This window comes from Eriocheir sinensis, chromosome 54 (genome assembly GCF_024679095.1).
Source record: "Eriocheir sinensis breed Jianghai 21 chromosome 54, ASM2467909v1, whole genome shotgun sequence".
Lineage (NCBI taxonomy): Eukaryota > Metazoa > Arthropoda > Malacostraca > Decapoda > Varunidae > Eriocheir > Eriocheir sinensis.
In genome coordinates this window covers 6842898-6865827 of record NC_066562.1, presented here as the reverse complement: position 1 = coordinate 6865827, position 22930 = coordinate 6842898, and the positions used below count along the sequence as shown (strand labels likewise).

At 36.8% G+C, this 22930-nt stretch overlaps 1 long non-coding RNA gene across 1 annotated transcript in view; it reads right to left on the bottom strand.

Moving 5' to 3' along the window:
- LOC126983659 (uncharacterized) overlaps positions 1-22930 on the bottom strand; it is a 285008-nt gene that overhangs the window by 85616 nt on the left and 176462 nt on the right. Inside the window, exon 3 of the long non-coding RNA XR_007736100.1 lies at positions 22925-22930. This exon is cut by the window's right edge and continues 28 nt beyond it. This is a non-coding gene — a long non-coding RNA (uncharacterized LOC126983659). The remainder of the gene's footprint in view (positions 1-22924) is intronic.

The window sequence follows — 22930 nt, the reverse complement described above, 5'->3', positions numbered from 1 at the left end:
CGGCGACAGGTGTGCTAAATAGGTACGAATGAGCTGCACCGCCTACAGAGACAAGCAATTACGAGTACAGAAATATTTAATGAGTCTGCGGCGCTGTGTGAGGCAGTGGGGAAATTGTAACTCATTTATTAATTAGTCCTTTCCTCTCCAATCTTTTTAGGGGCATTAAGTAGCGGGGTTTTTTTATTGTTTTTTTTTATTTGTTTTCTTAAGCCCTTGATCTGTCTCCTTTGCTGTAAAAAAAAAAAAAAAAATCAGCCCTCGCTTTTAACCCTCTTATTCAAGCTTTTTTTTTTAAAGTCATAGTGCATAGCTTTTTTTTTTTTTTCAATGTTTCCTCTGCTGTAAGAAAACATGGAACGAGAGGAAAATAAAGAAAGAGGGACCAGAGAGAAAGGAAAACAGTGAGAATGGAAAAGGAGGAGGGGAAGGAAAATGAAGAGGGGAGAGGAAACAAGAAGGAAAATGAAGAGGAAGAGAGAAGGAAGGGAAAAAAAAGTCATGTGATAAGGGATTCGGTATTTGAATTGCTGCATGTATCGGGGAAAATTCTCTCTCTCTCTGACAATTTTTAACCTATTTTTTTCTTATCACATGAAGGAAAGAACAACCCAATTAGATAGTCATATGGTAAGGAATTAGGTATTTGAACTCTAGTGTGTTACCAACTAAAAGAGGAACATTTAGTAATATAATATTTTAGCAGATTATGGAAGATTTAGAAACAGAACTTAAGAAACAAACTGAGAAATAAAGGAAAAGAAACACACCCAGAAAAAACCCAGTAAAGAAATAAAGAAAATTGAATATAACTAAAAACATACCGAATAAAATTATGAAAGATTAAGAAACGCAACTGAAAAAAAATAAGAAATAAGAAGATAAGAAATAATAAAAGGAAAAAGAAATAAGAATAGAAACAAGAAAATAAGAAATAAAAAGAGAAATAAGAAAATAAAAAAATATGGAAAAAAAGTAAGAACAGAAAAAAATAGGAACATAAGAAAAATAATATAAAAAATAAGGCAAGTAAACAAGAAATAATAAATAAGAAAATAAAAAATAGAAAAATAAGAAAAAAATGAGAAATAAGAAAATAAGAAATACCAAAAATAAATAAAATTAAAAAATAAACAAGAAAAACAAGAAAAAAACAATAAAAAAACACAACCAAATCCACACACCGAGAAACACACCCGAGGCAACACAGATTAAGCCGGGGCAACACAGGGCAACACAACGTACCATAGAACACCAAGCAAGGCAATATTACCCTTGTCTAAGCGGCCATGAAGACGAGATTTGCTTAATTAGAATCTTCCCTTGTTAGACGCATTACCGCATTAGAGAGAGAGAGAGAGAGAGAGAGAGAGAGAGAGAGAGAGAGAGAGAGAGAGAGAGAGAGAGAGAGAGAGAGAGAGAGAGAGAGAGAGAGAGAGAGTACTGTCTTTAATATTACTACTGTTATTATAATTATTACATTGTTATTACTATCATTATTATTACTATTATTATCTTTATTATTTCTTTCTTCTTCTTCTTCATTATTTCATTTTTCTTTATTTTATCATCTATCTTCTTCATCATCTTCTTCTTCTTCTTGTTATTATTTATATTTTCATTGTTTTTCCTTCCTTCCTCCTCTTTATCAATCACCTCCTTCCTCTTTTTACTATTATTATTATTTTTGTTATTTTTATTATTCCTTTTCTTCCTTCCTTCCTTCCTTCCTCTTCCTATCTTCTTCACTTCCTTCTTTTAATTACTATCAACGCATTATTATTGTTACGAAGTTTATCATTATTATTATTATTATTATTATTATTATTATTATTATTATTATTATTATTATTATTATTATTATTATTATTTTCTTATTCCTCCTTCTCTCTCCTTCCCTTTCTTCCCTTATTACTATCATCGTCCACCCTTCACCCTCATTATCACATAGATGACGCCCTTCTGCTTCGCCTCCTCCTCCTCCTCCTCCTCCTCTTCTTCCTCCTCCTCCTCCTCCTCATTCTTGTTATTGCCTCCTTTCTTCCTTCCTTTATTGGCATTATCATCACTCCCATCTTCTCCTTCCTTCCTCTTCCCCTCTTCTTCTTCTTCTTCTTCTTCCTCCCTTCCTTGCTATTTCTGATTCCTCGTTTCTCATTAATTTTCGGTTTTATTGTTTTCTTCATTTTCTTCTTTTCTTTGAATTTTCTGTATCTTTATTTTTCATTCCTATTTTTATTTCTTTCATTATCTTTTTTCTTTACTATTTCTGATTCTTCTTTTGCCATCTACTTCATTTCTTCTTTTCTTCTTTTCTTCGTATTTTCTCTACCTCGTTTATTCTGTATCTTTATTTTTCATTCTTATTTTTATTTCTTTCATTTTCTTACTTCTTTGCTATTTGTGATTCTTTTTTTCCCATCTACTTCATTTTCTTCTTTTTTCTTCCTCATTTTCTCTCAATTATATTTTCATTTTCTTCCCATTATTTTCTTCTTTGCTTCTTTCTTCTCCTTTCCTCCCTTTTTCTTCTTTTCCATTTGTTTCGTTTTCTTGTTATCATTATTTTCTATTACTTCATCTTCTTTCTCTCCATTTTCTTTACCTTCTTCTTCTATCTTCTATACTATCATCTTTTGTTTCCCTCCTTTTCCTCTTTCTTTTTTCCTCCATTTTTTCCTTTCCATTTTCTGGTTATTATTTTTTTATTACTTCATTTTCCTTCTCTCCATTTTCTGCATTCTTAAAATTTCCATCATTTTTATCACGTTTTCCTCCTATTCCTTTCTTCTTTCCTCTCTTCTCTTTCTCAGCATCATCAATTTCTCTATCATTTACTTCATTCCTCCATCTCCTCCTTTCTTTATCCTTTCCCAATCTTCAATATTCCCATTATCATTATTCTCATTATTGCGTTTATCCTCCTCTTCTCCTCCTCACCTATCTTCTTCCACCTTCATTACTTCATTTTTTAACAGTCATACAATTATCATCATTATCATCATCTTCACTCTCTCTTATTTCCCTCGTGTCTTATTAACATATATATTGCCATTATCTTTATCATTATTATCGCCTCCATCTATTCCTTCTTCGTTAATTACTATCTTCTTTTCTTTCGCTTCTTACGTATGGCATCATCGCTCTCCTCTGCTTCTTTTCCGTCCTTTATCATCTGTTCGTCTTCGTCTGCTTCTTCTTTTTCCTCCTCTTCCTCTTCCTCCTCTTTCTCGTTACTTGCTATGTGTTTCTTTTGGTAATTACTATCATCATCTTTCTTCTTCCTCCTCCTCCTCCTCCTTCTTTTCCTGTTTCTGTTTTCGTTTGCTATTCCTCCTTCAATTAATTATCCAACTTCTCTTATTTTCCTTTCTTCTTATTGCATTCCTCGTTTGTCTTCTCGTTTATCATCATAATTCTTGTTTTGCTTCCTCCCTCTTTCTTCTTCTTTTTTTCCTCCTCCTTTTTATTCTTTGTTTTCTTCTCATTCTCTTATTTTCCTTTCTTCTTATTGCATTTCCCGTTTGCCTTCTCGTTTATCATCAGCTGTCTTGTGTTTTGCCTCCTCCCTCTTTCTTCTTCTTTTCTTCCTCCTCCTTTTTCTTCTTTGTTTTCTTCTCATTTCATTATACAGCTTTTCATATTTCTTTTTCTTCTTATCACCATCCTCGAATTTCTCCTCCTCTTCCTCCTTCTCCTCCTCCTCTTCTTTTTCTCCTTCTCCTTTTCCTCCATTTCACTTCTTCATTATCTCCCTCGTCCAATTTTCATTCCTCTTCATTGTCCTTGAATTTCCCTTCCTTCCTTCCTTCCTTCCTCTTCTTCCATATTCTATTCCTTCTCCTCCTCTTCTTCCTTCTCCTCCATTTCATTTCTTCATTATCTCCCTCGTCCAATTCTCATTCCTCTTCATTGTCCTTCTTGAATTTCCCTTCCCTCCTTCCTTCCTTCCTTCCTTCCTCTTCTTCCATATCCTATTCCTTCTCTTCCTCCTCCTCCTCCTCTTCTTCATCCAGTCATTGCTCTCCTCATCTTGTCCTCATTTCATCTCATCTTCCTTCCTTGTATTTCTCCTTCCTTCCTTCCGTCATACCGTCCTTCCTCCTCCTCCTCCTCCTTCATTTCGACTGGTCATTCTTCTTCTTCTATTCTCCTTCCTTCATCACGTCCTCCTATTCCTCCTTTCTTTATGAACTTCACTTCATCTCCATTTTCCTCCTTCCTCCACCATATTAATCACCTCCTCCTCCTCCTCTTCCTCCTCCTCCTCCTCCTCCTCCTCCTCCTCCTCCTCTTCCTCCTCCTCCTCCTCCTTGATCATTACTATCATTAATCGTGATAATTTATGAGACAAGAGAAAACACAGTAAATCTCTCTCTCTCTCTCTGAGAGAGAGAGAGAGAGAGAGAGAGAGAGAGAGAGAGAGAGAGAGAGAGAGAGAGAGAGAGAGAGAGAGAGAGAGAGAGAGAGAGAGTCGAATGGGTTTCTCCGTAAAAATTTTGAGATAACATTAAAAGGCTGTAAAGATAACACACACACACACACACACGCACACACACACACACACACATCAGTTTATGTCCAAAAAAATAATAAAAAATGGAAATATACGACAAAAAATGAGAGAGAGAGAGAGAGAGAGAGAGAGAGAGAGAGAGAGAGAGAGAGAGAGAGAGAGAGAGAGAGAGAGAGAGAGTAAGTTATTATGATGTACCACAGATAAGAGAGAGAGAGAGAGAGAGAGAGAGAGAGAGAGAGAGAGAGAGAGAGAGAGAGAGAGAGAGAGAGAGAGAGAGAGAGAGAGAGAGAGAGAGAGAGAGAGAGAGAGAGAGAGAGAGAGAGAGAGAGAGAGAGTATTCCTGAAGGCTCGTAAGAAATCACCTTTAATATTTGGCCTGAAAGCAGCAGAGGAAGGAAGGGAATATACAAGCAGGTGAGCAGGCAGGTAAATACACAGGTAAACAAGAGGTAATCAAGCAGGTAAACAAACAGATAAACAGTTAAGTAAATAAAGAAGTAAGTAAATAATTAGCTATGTAAACAAGTAGTGATGCAATTAAGTAAGCAGTTAAACAAATGTAAACAAATAAGTAAGCAGGTAAAAAAACTAAGCAAGGAGGTAAACAGGTAGATAAACAAGTAAACAAGCATGAAGATAAATAGGTAAACAAATCGACGGAAATGCAAAAAAAGTAAACAAGTACAGAGCCTCATAAACAAATAACCAGACAAGTACAAAAGCAGACAAACAAGCGGGTTGGAAAAAGAGTAAACAAGCAGATAAACAGATAAACAAGGAGTGAGACAGGTAAACAAAAAGATGAAAAAAAAAATATATATAAACCGGTATAGAAACAAGTCAACAAGTAAAAAAATAAAACAAGTGGAAAAGCAAATAAACAAGCAGGTATAGCAGGTAAAGTAAGAGTCAAACAAGCAAGCAGGTGGGTCGAGCAGGTGTACTTGAGAGCTAATCAATAGGGAATCAATTGCCTGACACGAGGAAGTCACGTCGGAGAGGAGGTAAGGGGGTTTTGTGACGCCCTCCTCTCTCTCTCTCTCTCTCTCTCTCTCTCTCTTTTTTTTATTTGTTTTCTTCGGTTTTTCTCTCCTTTCCCTCTTTCTTTATTCTCCATCTTCCATTTCCCTTCTTCTTCCCCCTTCTCTCTCTCTCTCTCTCTCTCTCTCTCTCTCTCTCTCTCCATACTTTCTTCATCTTTCTCTTACTCTCTCCTCCGTTTTTCCTCCTTACCCATTACTTTCCTCTCCTTCCCTCCCAATTCTCTCATCCTTTTCCTCTTTTGTTTACTCTTTTCTCTCCCTCTCTTCTTTCCTCCAGATCTTCCTCCTCCTCTGACTGAGTGGATTAAAGGAACAAATGAAGCAGCGAGAAGATATACAGATTGTTCATAACAGGAAATAGAAAATATGACGAAAGAAAGAAAAAGTGGATGATGAAAATATTGGAGAGGAATCAAATTGAACCTTAATAAACGTAAGAGAATTTGCAGCCATAAAAGGAATTGGATTTTATTGTTAGATAGAAAATGACAATATACATAATGAAAGTATGGGAAAATGAGAAAGCTATAATAAACCCATTTTCCTGCTTGTTTATTTGTTTATCTTGTTTACCTGTTAATCTTGTTTACTTTTTTGTCTTGTTTACTTTTTTATCTTGTTTACTTTTTATCTTGTTTACTTGTTTATATTGTTTACTTGTTTATCTTGTTTACTTTTTATCTTGTTTACTTGTTTATCTTGTTTACTTGTTTATCATGTTTACTTTTTTATCTTGTTTACTTGTTTATCTTGTTTGCTTGTTTATCTTGCTGACTTTTTTTTATCTTTTTTACTTTTTATCTTGTTTACTTTTTTATCTTGTTTACTTTTTTATCTTGTTTACATGCGGCGAGTAGCGGGCTTTTTTTTGTACCCTTTTTATTGCCCTTGAGCCGAGTCCTCTTATGTAAAAAAAAAAGAAGAGAAAGAGAAAGAAAGGTAAACCAACAGTATTAGAAGTTAAAACCTGCTCCCAAAATAAAAGGCAATAATACAGAATATAAACCGAAAAAAAATTAAGGGAAACAAGAAAAATAATACAAATAAAGATAATAAACAAGAGAAAGAAAGATAAACCAACAGTAATAGAAGTTAAAACCTGCTCCCCAAATAATAGGCAATAATAGGTTGATACAGAATATAAACCGAAAAAAAATTAAGGGAGACAAGAAAAATAATACAAATAAAGATAATAAACAAGAGAACGAAAAGTAAACCAACCGTAATAAAAGTTGAAAGCTGCTCCCAAAAAAAAACAGTTTCGACAATAATAGGTTCAAACAGAATATAAACCGAAAAAAAATTGAGGGAAACAAGAAAAATAATGCAAATAAAGCCAGCAAAAATTAATAAAAAAAACAACAAAACTAGGAAATAAATACAAACCAACCTAAATAAAGAATAAGGTCTGCTCCCATAAAACAATTTCAGCGACAACAGTTTAAAATATCGTGAAAATCGAAACTAACAAATCTGAAGTACATCTAACCCGACACTGACAAGAGAACAAAAGTCTTCACTATACGACAAATCAAGTGGCGGTGACGGGCCTTAATGACAGGGAGGTGAGGGAGATAATGAAGACGAAGGGGAGACTATTGAAGAGTGAATATTGTAAAAGGAAACATGAGGAGAGAAGAGAAGGAGAAAGGGAAGAGAAAGCCTGCGACAAATCATTAACAGATGAGAAATGAAGACTGGTATAAAAAATGAAGGGAATATTGTAGAAGGCAAAAAGAGAAAATAGAGAATGACGATAGGAGAAAGCACATGACAAATGATTAACAGATGAGCAATAAAGACTTTGGTTATAAAAAATGAAGGGAATATTGTAGAAGGCAAAATGAAGAGAGAAGAGAATAAAAATGGGAGGAGATGGACTGTGACAAATGATTAACAGGTGAGAAATGAAGACTTTGGTTATAAAAAAATGAAGGGAATATTGTAGAAAGCAAAATGAGAAAAGAAGAGAAGAGAATGAGAACGGGAAGAGAAGGAGAAAGCGTGGGACAAATGAATAATAGATGAAAAATGAAGACTTTGATAAAATAGACATAAAAAGAATTGACACTGAAGTGAAGAGAACATTAGAATTGAGTTAAGCAAAATGAATAAGCCAGAGGAAGGGTGCACACAACAAACACTGACGAAATGTGAATAGAAGAATTTTAGGTTAGGCAAAATGAAGAGAGGAGAATGTGAAGCGAGAGAGAATGCATACAAGAAATGGTAGATAAAACAAAATAGAAGAATTAGGTTAAGATAAAAGAAGAAAAAAACGAGAAAATGGTTAACAGAGAAAATGCATCAGATGAAAATGAAGACTTCGGTTATAGAAAATGAACAGAGAGAAAGAGAAGAGAGAAGAGAGAAGAGAAAGACTCCACACTGTAAAATAAAGTAAAATCGAGTAAATAAATAAATCACAGAGAGGAACATTGGGAACACAGGAAGCGAGGACCGGGAAATAAATGAGAATAAAAAAAAGTAAAATTAATTAATATTGAGTAAATCAATCAATCACAGCGAGGAACATTGGGAACAGAGGAAGCGAGGAACAGAAAATAAATCAGAATAAAGTAAAAATAAAGTTAAATAAAGTAAATAAATAAATAACAAAGAGGAACACTGGGAACAGAGGAAACGAGGAACAGAAAATAAAACAGAATAAAGTAAAAATAAAGTTAAATAAAGTAAATAAATAAATAACAGAGAGGAACATTGCTAGCGAAGACCAGTAAATAAAGCAGAAGGGTGGCGCCGTAAAGAACAGGGAATGGATGGCAGGCAGAGGACGGCCGTGGGAAAGAAAGGCAAAACTCGAATACAGAAACAGTGACAGAAGTTAAAAATAAGAGGAAATGATTGGAGGTGGAAAAAGAAAACAGAAATAACACACACACAGACTGCAGAAAAGAAGATAAAATGTATAAGAAGACAGCCGAGGAAAAGAAGGTCAAAAGTTAAATATAGAAACAGAGAAAGGAGTTGAAAATAAGAGAAAGATAAAACGTACAGTATTAGAAAACAGCCGTGGAAAAGAAAGTCAAAAGTCAAATACAGAAACAGAGAAAGGAATTAAAAATAAGAGAAAATGACTGGAATTGGAAAAGAAAACAAGAATAGCACAAACACAGACAGACAGCAGATAAAAAGACAAAAAAAGCGAATAAGAAAAAAAGAAACTTAGACTTAAAATGAAAAGGCAAATCAGGGACATAAAAATAGACAAAAATTAGAGAGAAATGAAAATGAAAATGGAAAAATAATGACAAAATCGAGTAAGTAGACAAAATAATGCAAAAAAGAGACAAAAAGGTAAAAGAAAAAGAAAATTAGACTTACAATGAAAAAATAAATCAGGGACGTGAAATTTAGACACAAAACTTATAGAGAAATGGAAATGAAAATGGAAAAATCATGAAACGAAATCGAATAAGCAGACAAAATAAGGCAGAAAAAAAGATAAAAAGCTATAAGAAAAAGAAAATTAGACTAAGAATAAAAAGACAAATCAAGGACGTGAAAGCTACAGACAAAACTTATAGAGAAATGAAAATAAAAATGGGAAAATCATGAAACAAAACCAAATAAACAAATATAAAATAATAAGAATAAACAATAATATACTACTACTACCACTACTACTACTACCACTGATGACAATAATAATAACAGGCATGTCAGGACGAGGGTGAATCCAACACTCTTTCCAAGGAGATCAAAGGGAAAGTAGGAGCGTCACTGAATAGGCAGGTAAAGTGAGACAGGTGAAGGTTATGAACAGCGCCGGAAATGAAAAGCTTAGTCGTGCACGGAATAATTACACTTAGCGGGGACACGCACACACACACACACACACACACACACACACACACACACACACACACACACACACACACACACACACAATAAAGCAATAAAACACGAAATAAAACAGAAATAGACAAAAGCAGAGAGAGAGAGAGAGAGAGAGAGAGAGAGAGAGAGAGAGAGAGAGAGAGAGAGAGAGAGAGAGAGAGAGAGAGAGAGAGAGAGTTTGATAAATAGTTGGCGTGCCATAAAACTATTAAGAAGAACTGGACTTAAGGTTGCCTCGGTGGTGGAGGTGGTGGTGGTGGAGGTGGTGGTGGTGGAGGTAGTGCACAAGGAACGTTTTTCTCTCTCTCTCTCTCTGTGTGTGTGTGTGTGTGTGTGTTAGTATGCAAACGAAAGCGAGGAGCTGTCAGAGAGAGAGAGAGAGAGAGAGAGAGAGAGAGAGAGAGAGAGAGAGAGAGAGAGAGAGAGAGAGAGAGAGAGAGAGAGAGAGAGAGAGAGAGAGAGAGAGAGAGAGAGAGAGAGAGAGAGAGAGAGAGAGAGAGAGAGAGACATACACACACAGAGAGAGACACACACAAACAAACAGAGAGACAGACAGACAGACAGACAAAGAGACAAATGGAAATCGAAGAAAAAAAGAAAAGAGACAAATAAAAAAAAAGAAAGAACAAAGAAACAAAATCACAATAAAGAACAGAGGAAGGGAAATAAAGAAAGCAGAAAATAAACTGGAAGAAAGAAACAGGAGTAAAAAAGAGAAAAAAAGAGGAAAACAGAGATAAAGAAAGAGGGAATATATATCTTAAAATAGAGAGAAAAAGAGATAGAACGTAGTAATAGCGAAGGAAAATAAATGAAAAAAGATAAATAAGAGAAAATGAAAGATGAAAAAGGAAGCAAGAAAAAAATTAAGAACATAAATCAGGAAAGAAAATGAATATAAACAAGACGCAAAAAAACAACAACAGAAAAAGGAAAAAAAAATAAAAGCAAGAAAAAAACAAGAAAACAGAAGTCAAGGAAGAAAACAAAGAAACAAACAAACACAAACACCCCCCCAAAAAAAACACGCCCAAAAGTTTACTCAATGGCCCGGACGAGACACTTCCGGGAGCAAACACTAATTGAGGCCTCACCTGTGATCCAAACACACACACACACACACACACACACACGAACACACACACACACACACACACACACACACACACACACACACACACACGCAAACACAAAAACGCACAAAAATAAAACAAATAAATAAATAAAGATAGAAATATGAAGACGTATAAAAAGAAATAAACCTAAAGAAAAAACAAAATAGATAGATTGATAGATAGAGAGAGAGAGAGAGAGAGAGAGAGAGAGAGAGAGAGAGAGAGAGAGAGAGAGAGAGAGAGAGAGAGAGAGAGAGAGAGAGAGAGAGAGAGAGAGAGAGAGAGAGAGAGAGAGAGAGAGAGAGAGAGATGAACGGACACAGAACGAGAGGGTGGCAGAGAAGCAGATTGAAAGATAAGCAAGACAGATGAACACACACACACACACACACACACACACACACACACACACACACACACACACACACACACACACACACACACACACACACACACGCACACACACACACAACACGATAAAGCGGACATAGACAAAGTGAACAGAGAACGGATTGAAAGCAGGAGAGGAGGAGGAGGAGGAGGAGGAGGAGGAGGGGGTAAAGAGGAAGGGAGAAGATGAATAAGGAAGAGATGAAAAGCGAAGTGAAACGATAAAGTTGAATAATGAAGGAATAGAAGAAGAAAAAAAAGGAAAAAGAGAAGAATGAAGAAGAAATTAAAGAGGAAAATGAATAAAAGTGAGGGAGAAAGAGAAGAGAAAGAGAAGGAGAAATAGTAAAAGATGAAGTAGAGAAAGGAATGGAAAGAAAGGAAGGAAAATAAATAGAAGGAGAAAAGGAGAGAAAAAGAACAAAAAGGGAAAGAAGATAGATAGATAGATAGATAGATAGAGATAGATAGATAGATAGATAGATAGATAGATAGATAGAGAGAGAGAGAGAGAGAGAGAGAGAGAGAGAGAGAGAGAGAGAGAGAGAGAGAGAGAGAGAGAGAGTCACCCCCTTCCCTCTCTACCCCCCCCCCCCACCCCCGTTTTAAACAGCATTCAGTATTACTCCCAAAAGAGATTCCAATTCTAAGAAGCTTTACAAATCACAAAGAAAAGATGACATTGAGTTTCACAAGACATTTTTTTTTTGTTTCGTAAGAGCATCAAAGAATTTACGGAGTGTCTGTGTGTGTGTGTGTGTGTGTGTGTGTGTGTGTGTGTGTGTGTGTGTGTGAGACAAAGGAGACACGAAGGAATTTAATAATAAGATGGAAACAAAGAGATGGAAAAAAAAGTAAAAAGAAGAAAAGAATAAGCAGAAAAAAAGTGAAGAAAGAGAAAGTGTCAACGAAGAGAGAAGAAGAAGAAGAAGAAGAGGAAGAAGAAGAAGAAGAAGAAGAAGAAGAAGAAGAACTGGAGCAACAGAAAAGAGAAAAAAAGGGAAGACAAAGACAAGAAAGTGAGAAAAAAAGAAGGAAGAAAAAGAAGAAGAAGAAGAAGAAACTAGAGCAAGAGAAAAAGAAAAACAGGAAGACGAAGACAATGAAATGAGAAAAAAATAAGAGAAAGAAGAAGAAGAAGGAAGAAGAAGAAGAAGAAGAAGAAGAAGAAGAAGAAGAAGAAGCAATATGAGGAAGAAAGATAAGAAAGCGAAATGGAGGGAGAGATAGAGAGAGAGAGAAAGGATAATGATACAATATTCTCTCTCTCTCTCTGACTTGGATATTTAATTACCCCCATCATCACCTTCCCGTCCTCCTCCTCCTCCTCCTCCTCCTCCTCCTCCTCCTCCTCCTCCTCCTCCTCCTCCTCCACAATCACCTTCACCTTTCCCCTTTCACCTAACAATCCTCCTTCCTGCTCCTCCTCCTCCTCCTCCTCTTCCTCTTCCTCCTCCTCCTCCACTAACACACATATATTTACCTCCACCTGCAGAATTCCTCCTCCTCCTCCTCCATTTCTCTCCTCCTCCTCCTCTTTCATCTTCTCATCCTCCTTCTCCTTCTCATGTTCTCTCTCTCTTTCTCTTTCTCCATTTCTCCTCCTTCGCCTTCTCCTCTTCTTTATCCAACCATTTTTCTCTCTCTCTCTTTCTCTTTCTCTTATTGCTTCTTCTATATTCTCTTCTCTTTTTTATTCTGTTTCTCCTTTTCCTTTCTTTCTCTTTTCCTCCTTCTCCTCCTCCTCATCTTCATCTTTCTCTTCCATTTTCTTTTTCTCTATCTTCTTATTTCTTCTTCTCGATCTTTTCTTCCGTTTTTTCTTTGACTGACTTTCGTTTTTCTTCTTCCTCCTCCTCCTCCTCCTCCTCCTCCTCCTCCTCCTCCTCCTTTTTCTTCCGCCAATTCCTCCTCCATTTGTTCCTTCTCTTGCTATTATTATTTCCTTTCTCATTCTCTTTCTTTTCTTCCTCTTTACTCTTCTTTACCTCTCCTCCTCTTCTTCCACTTTCCTTTCCTTCCTTCCTCCTCCTCCTCCTCTTCCCTTCCTCTCCTATTTACTGTTATTCCTTATTACTCCTCTTTTTCGTTCTTCCACTTCCCTCTCCTTCCTTCCTTCCTTCGTTTTTTCCTTCCCTCCTCCTCCTCCTCCTCCTCCTCCTCCCTTTCCCTTCCTTCCTCTCCAATTCAGTATATTTCCTTCTTTGCTCTTTTTCGTTCTTACACTTCCCTCTCCTTCCTTCCTTCATTCCTTCCCTCCTCTTCCTCCTCCTCCTGGCTAACTGTCGTACGTCCTCGACCGCCCATCGAAGTCCCCAGATCGAACCCCGCAGTGTTGTAAATCGAGACGCAACGACCTCTGGCGGCGGAGATTAGGAGGAGGAGGAGGAGGAGGAGGAGGAGGAGGAGGAGGAGGAGGGAAGGAAGGAAGGCAATGGAAGAGAAGAGACATGAAGAAGAAGCAGAAGAAGAAGAAGAAAGAAGAAGGGAGAAGAAAAAGAACGTTGATTGGAGAAATAAAGAAGCAGACGAAAGAAATAAGAGGAGGAGGAGGAGGAGGAGGAGGAGGAAGAGAAGAAAAAAAATATAGTTAGCCAAGGATGGACATACGAACAAATGGAGGAGAAATCAGAGGAAGAAAAAGGAGGAGGAGGAGAAGGAGGAGGAGGAGGAGGAGGAGGAGGAGGAAGTGTGGCGCAGGTAATTGCTCTAGTCTGGTCCACCCAAAAGCCTTCCTCCTCCTCCTCCTCCTCCTCCTCCTCCTCCTCCTCCTCCTCCTGGTTCTTTCCTCCAGCCACACCCAAGAAAGTTTCATCCTTTGAGGAGATTAAAAGGGGAGGAGGGAGGGAGGGAAGGAGGGAAGGAGAGGAAGAGAGAGAGAAGGGAAACTTGGACGAGAGAGGAAGACAGGAAAGAGGGATAAAAGAGAGGAAGAAGATAAGAAAGAAGGGAAGAAAGATGAAGGGAAGAGAAGAGGAAATGAAGTCAATTATAAAAGATAGGAAGGAAGGAATATAAAGGAAAAAAAAGTTGGAATATGAAAAAAATAAGCAAATGATAAAAGGGAGATAAAATAAAGCAAAAATGAAGGGAAGGGATGGAACGAAGATGGGAAATAAGCAAAAATGAAGGGAAGGGATGGAACGAAGATGGGAGATAAGCAAAAATGAAGGGAAAAAAAAAAACAAGAAGAAAACAACATCAATAAAGGTTCTGATTCCATTCCCTGTGTTTGAAGCCTCCACGCCTGTCCGTTCGTTGATGCTCCTGAACGAAAATCAAAGAAAAAGAAAAAAGTGACGGAATTTTGGAAGTTTGAGAACGAAAGAAAAGGAGAAAAAGAATGGAGGAGGAAAAAAGGGATGAGGGTAATTAACAGAGATAATGACTGACATCGCTACTAGTCTTCCTCCTCCTCCTCCTCCTCCTCCTCCTCCTCCTCCTCCTCGTCCACGTCCTTCTCCTTCTCGTCTACCATCCTCCTCCTCCTCTTCTTACTACTACTATTACTTACACCAATAATAATAATAATAATAATAATAATAATAATAATAATAATAATAATAATAACACTCACCTGTTGAACCAAAGCTGGAACTCATGTACGCATCAGATTCACGTCAATTCATATATGTATCAGAAACCTTCCCCTCCCATAGGCTTAGAGTTGAGGACCCTTCACGTGAACAGTCTTGCAGAGGGAGGGAAGGAGATTACCGAAGTCCTCCCTAAAATCCTTGGTATCTAACCTAGGGAGTGCAATAGCCTTCTCCTGTCTTGCTGAGGATGGTGAGGGTTGTCTTGGGTATAAATAAAGTTAGCTGATGCCGTTTCTGGGATGCAAAAAGCGACTCTGGATATTCACGAGGATGAAATGAGAACAGAAAACGGAGTGTGCTTTTGACGTCCCTCTAGAACGGTTTAGTTTAGTCCACCATTAAAAATAGTAACTTCAAGGAGGCTTCATTTTTTTAGTAGATCATTATTTAACACAGAGGCCCTACTACTACTACTACTACTACTACTACTACTACTACTACTACTACTACCACACAAGCCAAACCAAACCATGAGAACAATTTTAATAAGGAAATAACCGAAAAAAAAAGAAAAAAAAACGCTTCCAAAATTAACATGACCAAAATATGTCTTTAAAAACACCTTTATAATGAACCTCAGACTTATACGTGGAGGTTAAAAAAAAGGCCTTAGTAAATACAGAAAGCTTTTTAAGAATACATTTCACTATAATAATAATGAGGAGGAGGAGGAGGAGGAGGAGGAGGAGGGAGAGGAGGAAAAAATATAATGTCAAATATAACGGAGAACAAAGGATAAAGAGGAGGAGGAGGAGGAGGAGGAGGAGGAGGAGGAGGAGGAGGAGGAGAGGGGCAAGAACGAAGGGAATAAGTGAGGGAGGAGAAGGCTGAGGAGGACGAGGGAGAGGAGGAGGAGGAGGAGGAGGAGAGGTGAGGACGAAGAGAGAAGGTCGAATAGGAGATGGGAGAAGAGGAAGAGGAGGAGGAGGAGGAGGAAGGAAGGGAGGAGAAGAAGCAATAACAAAGAGAAGACAAGAGGGAGATGGAGTACAACGAGGAGGAGGAGGAGGAGGAGGAGGAGGTGAACTTTCAAGAGGAAGAGGAGGAAGAAATATTTTAAAGGAGAAGAAAAGAAAGAAAATGATGAGAGAGCATGGCTTTTGAGAGAGAGAGAGAGAGAGAGAGAGAGAGAGAGAGAGAGAGAGAGAGAGAGAGAGAGAGAGAGAGAGAGAGAGAGAGAGAGAGAGTGAGAGAGAGAACACAAAATGAAGGCAATATGAAAGCTGATCGCACAATCTCTCTCTCTCGACGTGACCAGGGAGCTAATTCGCCCAATCCACTGCGTCAATCCAATATGAGAATGGTGAAGCCCTTTTCCCTTGTTGTATCCCTCTGTCCTTCCTGTTAGTTAGGCCGGATTGAAAAGAAACAGAAAAATAATATGAACAGAAAAGTTAAAAAAATGAATTGACGAAAAAGGGGATGGAAATTCGTGTTTTGATTAGGTAGTTTGTCTTTTTGTGTGTGTGTGTGTGTGGGTGTGATTTTTCTTTCTCCCGTTTTTTTGTTTTGTTTTGTTGTTTTTTTAAGACGTAAATGAAACAGATAACTATGAACAGAATGAAAAAAAAAAATTGATATGACGAAAAAGGGGATGGAAATTTGTGTTTTGATTGAGTAGTTTGTGTTTTTTTGTGTTTGTGTGTGTGATTTTTCTTTCTCCCGTTTTTTTTTTTAAGACGTAAATGAAACAGAAAACTATGAACAGAATGAAAAAAAAATGATATGACGAAAAAGGGGATGGAAATTTGTGTTTTGATTGGGTAGTTTGTGTTTTTTTGTGTTTGTGTGTGTGATTTTTCTTTCTCTCGCTTTTTTGTTTCGTTGCTTTTAAGACGTAAATGAAAAGAAAGAAAAGTTGGAAATAAGACAAAAATGCAAAAAATAACTATGATAAAATTAAAAGTTTGAGGGAAGTTTGTCTTTTTTGTGCGTTTGTGTGTGATTTTTTTTCTCTCGTTTTTTTTTTTAAGACGTAAGTGAAAAAAAAGTTGGAAATAAGACAGAAATACAAAAAGAACTACGAAAAAAATTAAAGTTTATGGGAAGTTTGTCTTTTTTGTGCGTTTGTGTGGGTGTGATTTTTATTTCTCTCGTTTTTTTATTTTGTTGTTTTTAAAGACGGAAATGAAAAGAAAGAAAGCTGGAAAGTAAGACAAATACAATAAAAGAACTAAGAAAAAGAAAAGTTTGAGCTAAAATTACATTGGGTGAGATATTGTTCAGCTGAAGAAAATAAGAACAAATAAAAATGATAAATAAACGAAAAAATAATACTAATACAAATACTAATACAGTTTGTCATAATTTATCACATTCATGAGTCAAACCATATTCCTCGTATTTCCAACGTTCAGATCCTCCAATCCCACGCACTTCAATCCTAACCTTCACTCTCTGGTAGCCTTTCAAAGTGACAATGTTCAATTTAGTGATTCATTCTCTCGTCTCTCTGTGTATTTTTCCTCTCATTCGTAAATCAAGAACTTTTTCCTCGCATACTCAATCAGGAAAAGGTTCAGCAGTAAGCAATTCTACATGTACTTTTTCCTTCAGTGTTTTCCCTCTCACAAATTCTTTTCAGATCGTCAGTGTTTATATAAGTTTTTTTCTCATCTCATTTTTTGCCTCCTTCCTTGTGAACGTTCCCCGCTTCACTGAATTAACTCTTTTTTTCTCTCTTTCTCTTTAATTAAACTTGTCCTCTACGCTGAGTCTTGAATCCCGCCTTTGAACATTTGCTTTTTTTAATTTCTCGTTGATATTTTAAGTCCTCCCTTTGGAACTCTTTGAAGTCACATTTTTGAAGATATTTGTATTTATCATTTTCATTTAACTTGTATCTTTCATGTATTGGTTTGTGTATATCTGTAATTTTGTCTTTAATATATTCCTTTTTTTTTTTTGCTATTTCTCAAGTGTTTTTAAATATAGTGATTCATCTTCTTAATCTCCATATTTTTTATCATCACCTTCATCATTATTTTCAACTTTCACTATCTATCATCTACTTCATCATCACCTTCATCATTATTTTCAACTTTCACTATCTATCATCTACTTCATCATCACATTTTTCATCTTCACCATCATTTTCAACTAACTATTTAATCTACTTCACTATCACATTTTTCATCTTCACCATCATTTTTAACTTTAACCTTATCTTATTTTTATTGCAGAATGTTGAGTACAGTTTCGTTTATATATTAGATTTAGTTTCGCTTCTACTCGTATCGTTCATGTATTGGTTTCTTTTCATTTATCTGTATTTTTATCTGAATCTTTCATACACTCGTAAATCTGCTTTTCCTAATTCTTATTCAATTCATTTTTTCCTTCTAATGTTCTTTTTTCATTATAGTGCAACATCTTTTTACCTACTCTTGCTTTCATCTTCATTTTTCACCAATCATTTACTCTTGAATATCATTTTCATTTTCTTCTTCTTAATCTTCGTTTTTCATCTTCATCATCTCCATATTCATCTCTTATTTGTTCTTCTTCTTCACCTTTATCTTTCATCGTCTTCATCTCCGTATTTTGCATCATAATCTTAATCTTCATATATAATTTACTCTTCAATATCATCATCGTTTTCCTCATTTTTATCTTTCGTCTTCTTTATCTCCACATTTTTCAGCAGTATCTTCATCTTTATCTTTTATCTCCTCTATCACCGTTTTTTTTTCTTCTCGTCTCTTCCTTCATCTATCTACTCTTTTTCATCATCTTCATTTTCAACTTTATCTTTCATTATCTTCATCTTCAACTTTATCTTTCATCTTCATCTTTCATCCTCACTTTCCTCATCATCATAATTTTTTAAAACTTTCTTTCATTCTTTCTTCATTCCACATCATCAGCATCTTTTTTCATCTTTTTCCCTCCTCCTTGTCCCTTCCTTTCATCCTCACCTATTATCTACTCTTCCTCATCATCTTAATTTTAAACTTTATCTTTCATCTTCTTCATCTCCACATCATCAGCATCTTCATCTTTCGTCTACTCTATCATCTTTTTTCCCTCCTCCTTGTCCCTTCCTTTCATCTTCACCTATTATCTACTCTTCCTCATCATCTTCATTTTCAACTTTATCTTTCATCTTCTTCATCTCCACATCATCAGCATCTTCATTTTTCATCTACTCTATCATCTTTTCTCCCTCCTCCTTGTCCCTTCCTTTCATCCTCACCTATTATCTACTCTTCCTCATTATCTTCATTTTCAACTTTATCTTTCATCTTCTTCATCTCCACATCATCAGCATCTTCATCTTTCGTCTACTCTATCATCTTTTTTCCCTCCTCCTTGTCCCTTCCTTTCATCTTCACCTATTATCTACTCTTCCTCATTATCGTCATTTTCAACTTTATCTTTCATCTTCTTCGTCTCCACATCATCAGCATCTTCATCTGTCGTCTACTCTATCATCTTTTCTCCCTCCTCCTTGTCCCTTCCTTTCATCTTCACCTATTATCTACTCTTCCTCATTATCGTCATTTTCAACTTTATCTTTCATCTTCTTCATCTCCACATCATCAGCATCTTCATTTTTCATCTACTCAATCATCGTTTTTTCTTCCCCTTCCGTTCCTTCCTTTCATCGACCCTCTGAACGGCTGATAGCGCGCCTCTCGCCCGCCTGTCACTCACCGCCTCACTCACCGGGGAATTATCCAAGGCAGCTTATTGTACCTTTCCTCCTTTTTTTACAGTTTGTTTCCTCTTTTTCCTCCTCCCTTCGTCTTGATTGCAACCTTCCCTTATCTCTCTTTTTTTAGCTCATTGTTGTCACTCTTCTGTTTAGTTTGTTTACTTTTTCTTCTTTGTCTTCATTGTATCTTTCATTCCTTATCTATCTTTTTCTTGTGATGGTTTCTTGTTTGGTTCTTCATGTTTTATAAAGTCTCCTTCTTATCGAGGTTGAAAACGATAGAAGAAAGGGAGGTAAAAAGAAGAGGAAAAGGAAAGAAAAGAAGGAAGAAAAGGAAAGGACAAACAAACGATAAAAAAGAAGAAAAGAAAAACAAAGATAAAGAATAATAAAAAAGGCAATAGAGATAAATATAGGAGAAAAGAAATACCGCTTAATTACTTTATATTCAATCTCCCTTTTCTTCTTTTTTTTCCTCTTTTCTTCCCGGGGTCAATGAAAACAGAAAAAAATAAATAATAACAGTAAACAACAAACAAACAAACAAACGCAAAAGAAAGAGAGACATTTATACCCTTTAATTACGCTTCAGTTTTTCCTTTTAATCCTCTTTTCAAAAATTTTCCCCTCACTTTTTTTCCCTGGGCAATGAAAGGCAGAGAAAAGATACATAGCAACAGTAAACAAACAAACAAACAAACAAAAAAGAAAGAGAGACTTATATACCCTTTAATTACGCCTCAGTTTTTCCTTTTAATCCTCTTTTCAATTTTTTTCCCTCACTTTTTTTCCCTGGGCAATGAAAGGCAGAGAAAAGATACATAACAACAGTAAACAAACAAACAAACAAACAAAAAAGAAAGAGAGACATTTATACCCTTTAATTACGCTTCAGTTTTTCCTTTTAATCCTCTTTTCAATTTTTTCCCTCACTTTTTTTTCCCTGGGCAATGAAAGGAAGAGAAAAAAAAAGATTAATTTGTCAGCCGTCGCCCATTAAACACTATCTTTATCCTGTACTTTATCCCCCCTCCTCCCCCTTCCTCTTTTTTTCCTCTTTTATCTCTAAGGCTGAAGGGATGAGGAAAGGGTGGGGGGGGGGTGTACCTACTGTCCCTTCCTTTACTCTCCTCCATTTCTTTCGCCCCTTTTTTCATATTATTTCCTCTCCGTTTCTCTTCTTCCTTTCTTCCTCTTCTTCATTCGCTTCTTCCCGATCATAATTTTATCTCCTCTATTCTTCCTCTTCCTCCTCGTGTTCATTCTTTTCCTCCCTCCCCTCTTCCTCCTCTTCCCCTTTCTTTAATTCTTCATTCCTCCTCTTCTCCCTATCTTCATCTATCATCCACTCTTTCTCATCATCTTCATTTTTTCATATTTATCTTCCATTTTCTCCATTTCCCTATCTATTTTTTTCATTGTCCTTACCATTTTCCTCACTTTTTTCCTTTCTTTTCTTCCTCCTTTCCTTTTCTTCCTTCTTTTCTTTCATTTTCCTCTTCGTTCTACCTCCTTTTCTCCCTTTTTTTCTCCCTCTTTCCCTTCTTTCATTAATTTTTCTCTCCTTCCTTTTCTAACCATCTTTACCCCCCCCCCCCTCTTCTCCTCCCTCTTTTTTTTCCCCTCTTTTTTTTCCTCTTTTATCTCTATGGGTGAAGGGAAGAGAAAGAGGAGTGTGTGTGTGTGTGTGTGTGTGTGTGTGTGTGTGTGTGTGTGTGTGGGTGGGTGGGTGTGTCTACTGTCAATATTTTTCTTTCATTTCCTCTCTAAATACATCACGTTTTTGTTTTTTTCTCCTCTTTAGAATTTTTTGTGATTCTTTTTTTTTTTGTCTTGAACTCGTAATTAATTTCTAACGTAAATTTTTGTCGCTTCTCTTTTTCTCTCTCCTATTTTATTTCCTGTGTAATTTTACTCTGAATTTTTTTTCTTATTTCTTTTATCCTCTTCTCTTCTAATGTTCCCTTTTTTTACTCCTTTTCCTTTTGTTTAACTCTAATTCAACTTGTATTTTTGCCGTTTTCTAATCTGTTCATTTTATTTTATTTTATTTTCTACGACTTACTATTTCTACTTCTCTCCTCATTATCATTATTTTCACTTTTTCTTTCCCATTTTTTTTTATTTCCACCGTTTGTCATTTTTTCCATTTTTTTTTTCATATCCTGTCTATATTTTTTTTTTACTGTTTCCGTTTCATCTAATTTTTTTTTTCTGGTGTTTATATATTATCCTTTCACTAACTAATTTCCCCTTTTCCACTTTTGTTTTTCCTCTCTCTCTCTCTCTCTCTCTCTCTCTCTCTCTCTCTCTCTCTTTCACATTTCTCACACATTTCTCCTCCCTTTTATCTCTCCCTCTCTTTCCCTCTTTTTTTACTTCCTTTCTCTTGTCTCCGTGTTTGTACAGGTGTGGAAAGCGGGCGAAGGGCAGGTGAGGGAGGGAGGGAGGGAGGGAGGGAGGGAGAGAAGGGAGGGAGAGAGAAAGGGAGATGAAGGTTATGTTTTGACTGTGGTGTTTGTGGGTTGGAGGGAGGAGGGAGGAAAGAGGAGGAGGAAAAGGGAGAATAAAAGGAGAAAAAGGAGAGAGGAGGTAAAGAGAGGAAGAGGTGGAGGGAGAAATGGAGGAAGGGAGGGAAAGAGGTGTCACGGCTATTAGCTAACAAAAGGGGAAGGGGAGGAAGGAAGGGAGGAAGGAAGGAAGGAAGGGTGGAGGGAGGGAGGGAGGGAGGAGATGGAAATTAGGGAGAGAGGGGAAAAGGAGGAAAAAAAGAACGGTGTCTATTAGCTAAAGGAGGGTCAGGGAAGGGAGGGAAGCAGGGAGAGAAGGGGGAGGGTGAGGAAGGAAGAGAAAAAATGGGAGGGGGAGGGAAGGGAGGGCAGAAAAATGAGAAAAAGGAAGTCCACATTACATACGAAAGGGAGAGGAAAGGGAGGAGAGGTAAGAAGGGAGGAATAGTAGATTGGAAAGGGAGAGAAGAAGGGAAATGGAGGGAGAGAAGGAAAACAGCAATAGAAGGGAGAGATTGAGATTGAGAAGAAAGGGAGAGGAAAGGGAGGAGAGGTAAGAAGGGAGGAATAGTAGATAGGGAAGGGAGAGAAGAAGAAAAATGGAGGGAAAGAAGGAAAACAGCAATAGAAGGGAGAGATTGGGGTCGAGAGGGAAGGGAGAGGAAAAGAAGGAAGTTGGAGGGGAAGGGAGATGGAAGGAAGGAGAGGAAAGGAGGAAGAGTAAATAGGAAAGGGAGAGAAGAAGGGAAGTGGAGGAAAAGAAGGAAAACAGCAATAGAAGGGAGAGATTAAGGTTGAGAGGGAAGGGAGAGGAAAAGAAGGAAATTGGAGGGGAAGGGAGAAAGGGAAGGAGAGGGAAAAAAGGGAGAAAGAGTATATGGGGAAGGAGAAGAAGGGAAGTAGATGAAAAGAAGAAAAACTGCAATAGAAGGGAGAGACTGAGGTCGAGACGGACGAAGATGGAAGGAAGGCGTGAAAGTAGATAGGAAAGGGCGATAAGGGAGGAATAGATTTTTGGTCGACGGACATTTTTGCCATAAGTTATGTCTGCGGTTTCATTTGGTTATTGGGTAATCGAGTTGACATCAATAAACTCAGGCACATTAAAAATAGAACATATTATGGTTTCTTTTTTTTACACCGAACTGCGATCACAAAATAAAGATACAACCACAAAACTAGGCCTAAGAAATTGAAGTTTGGATGCGAATAGTTTCTTAGATTACTTACCGGGGT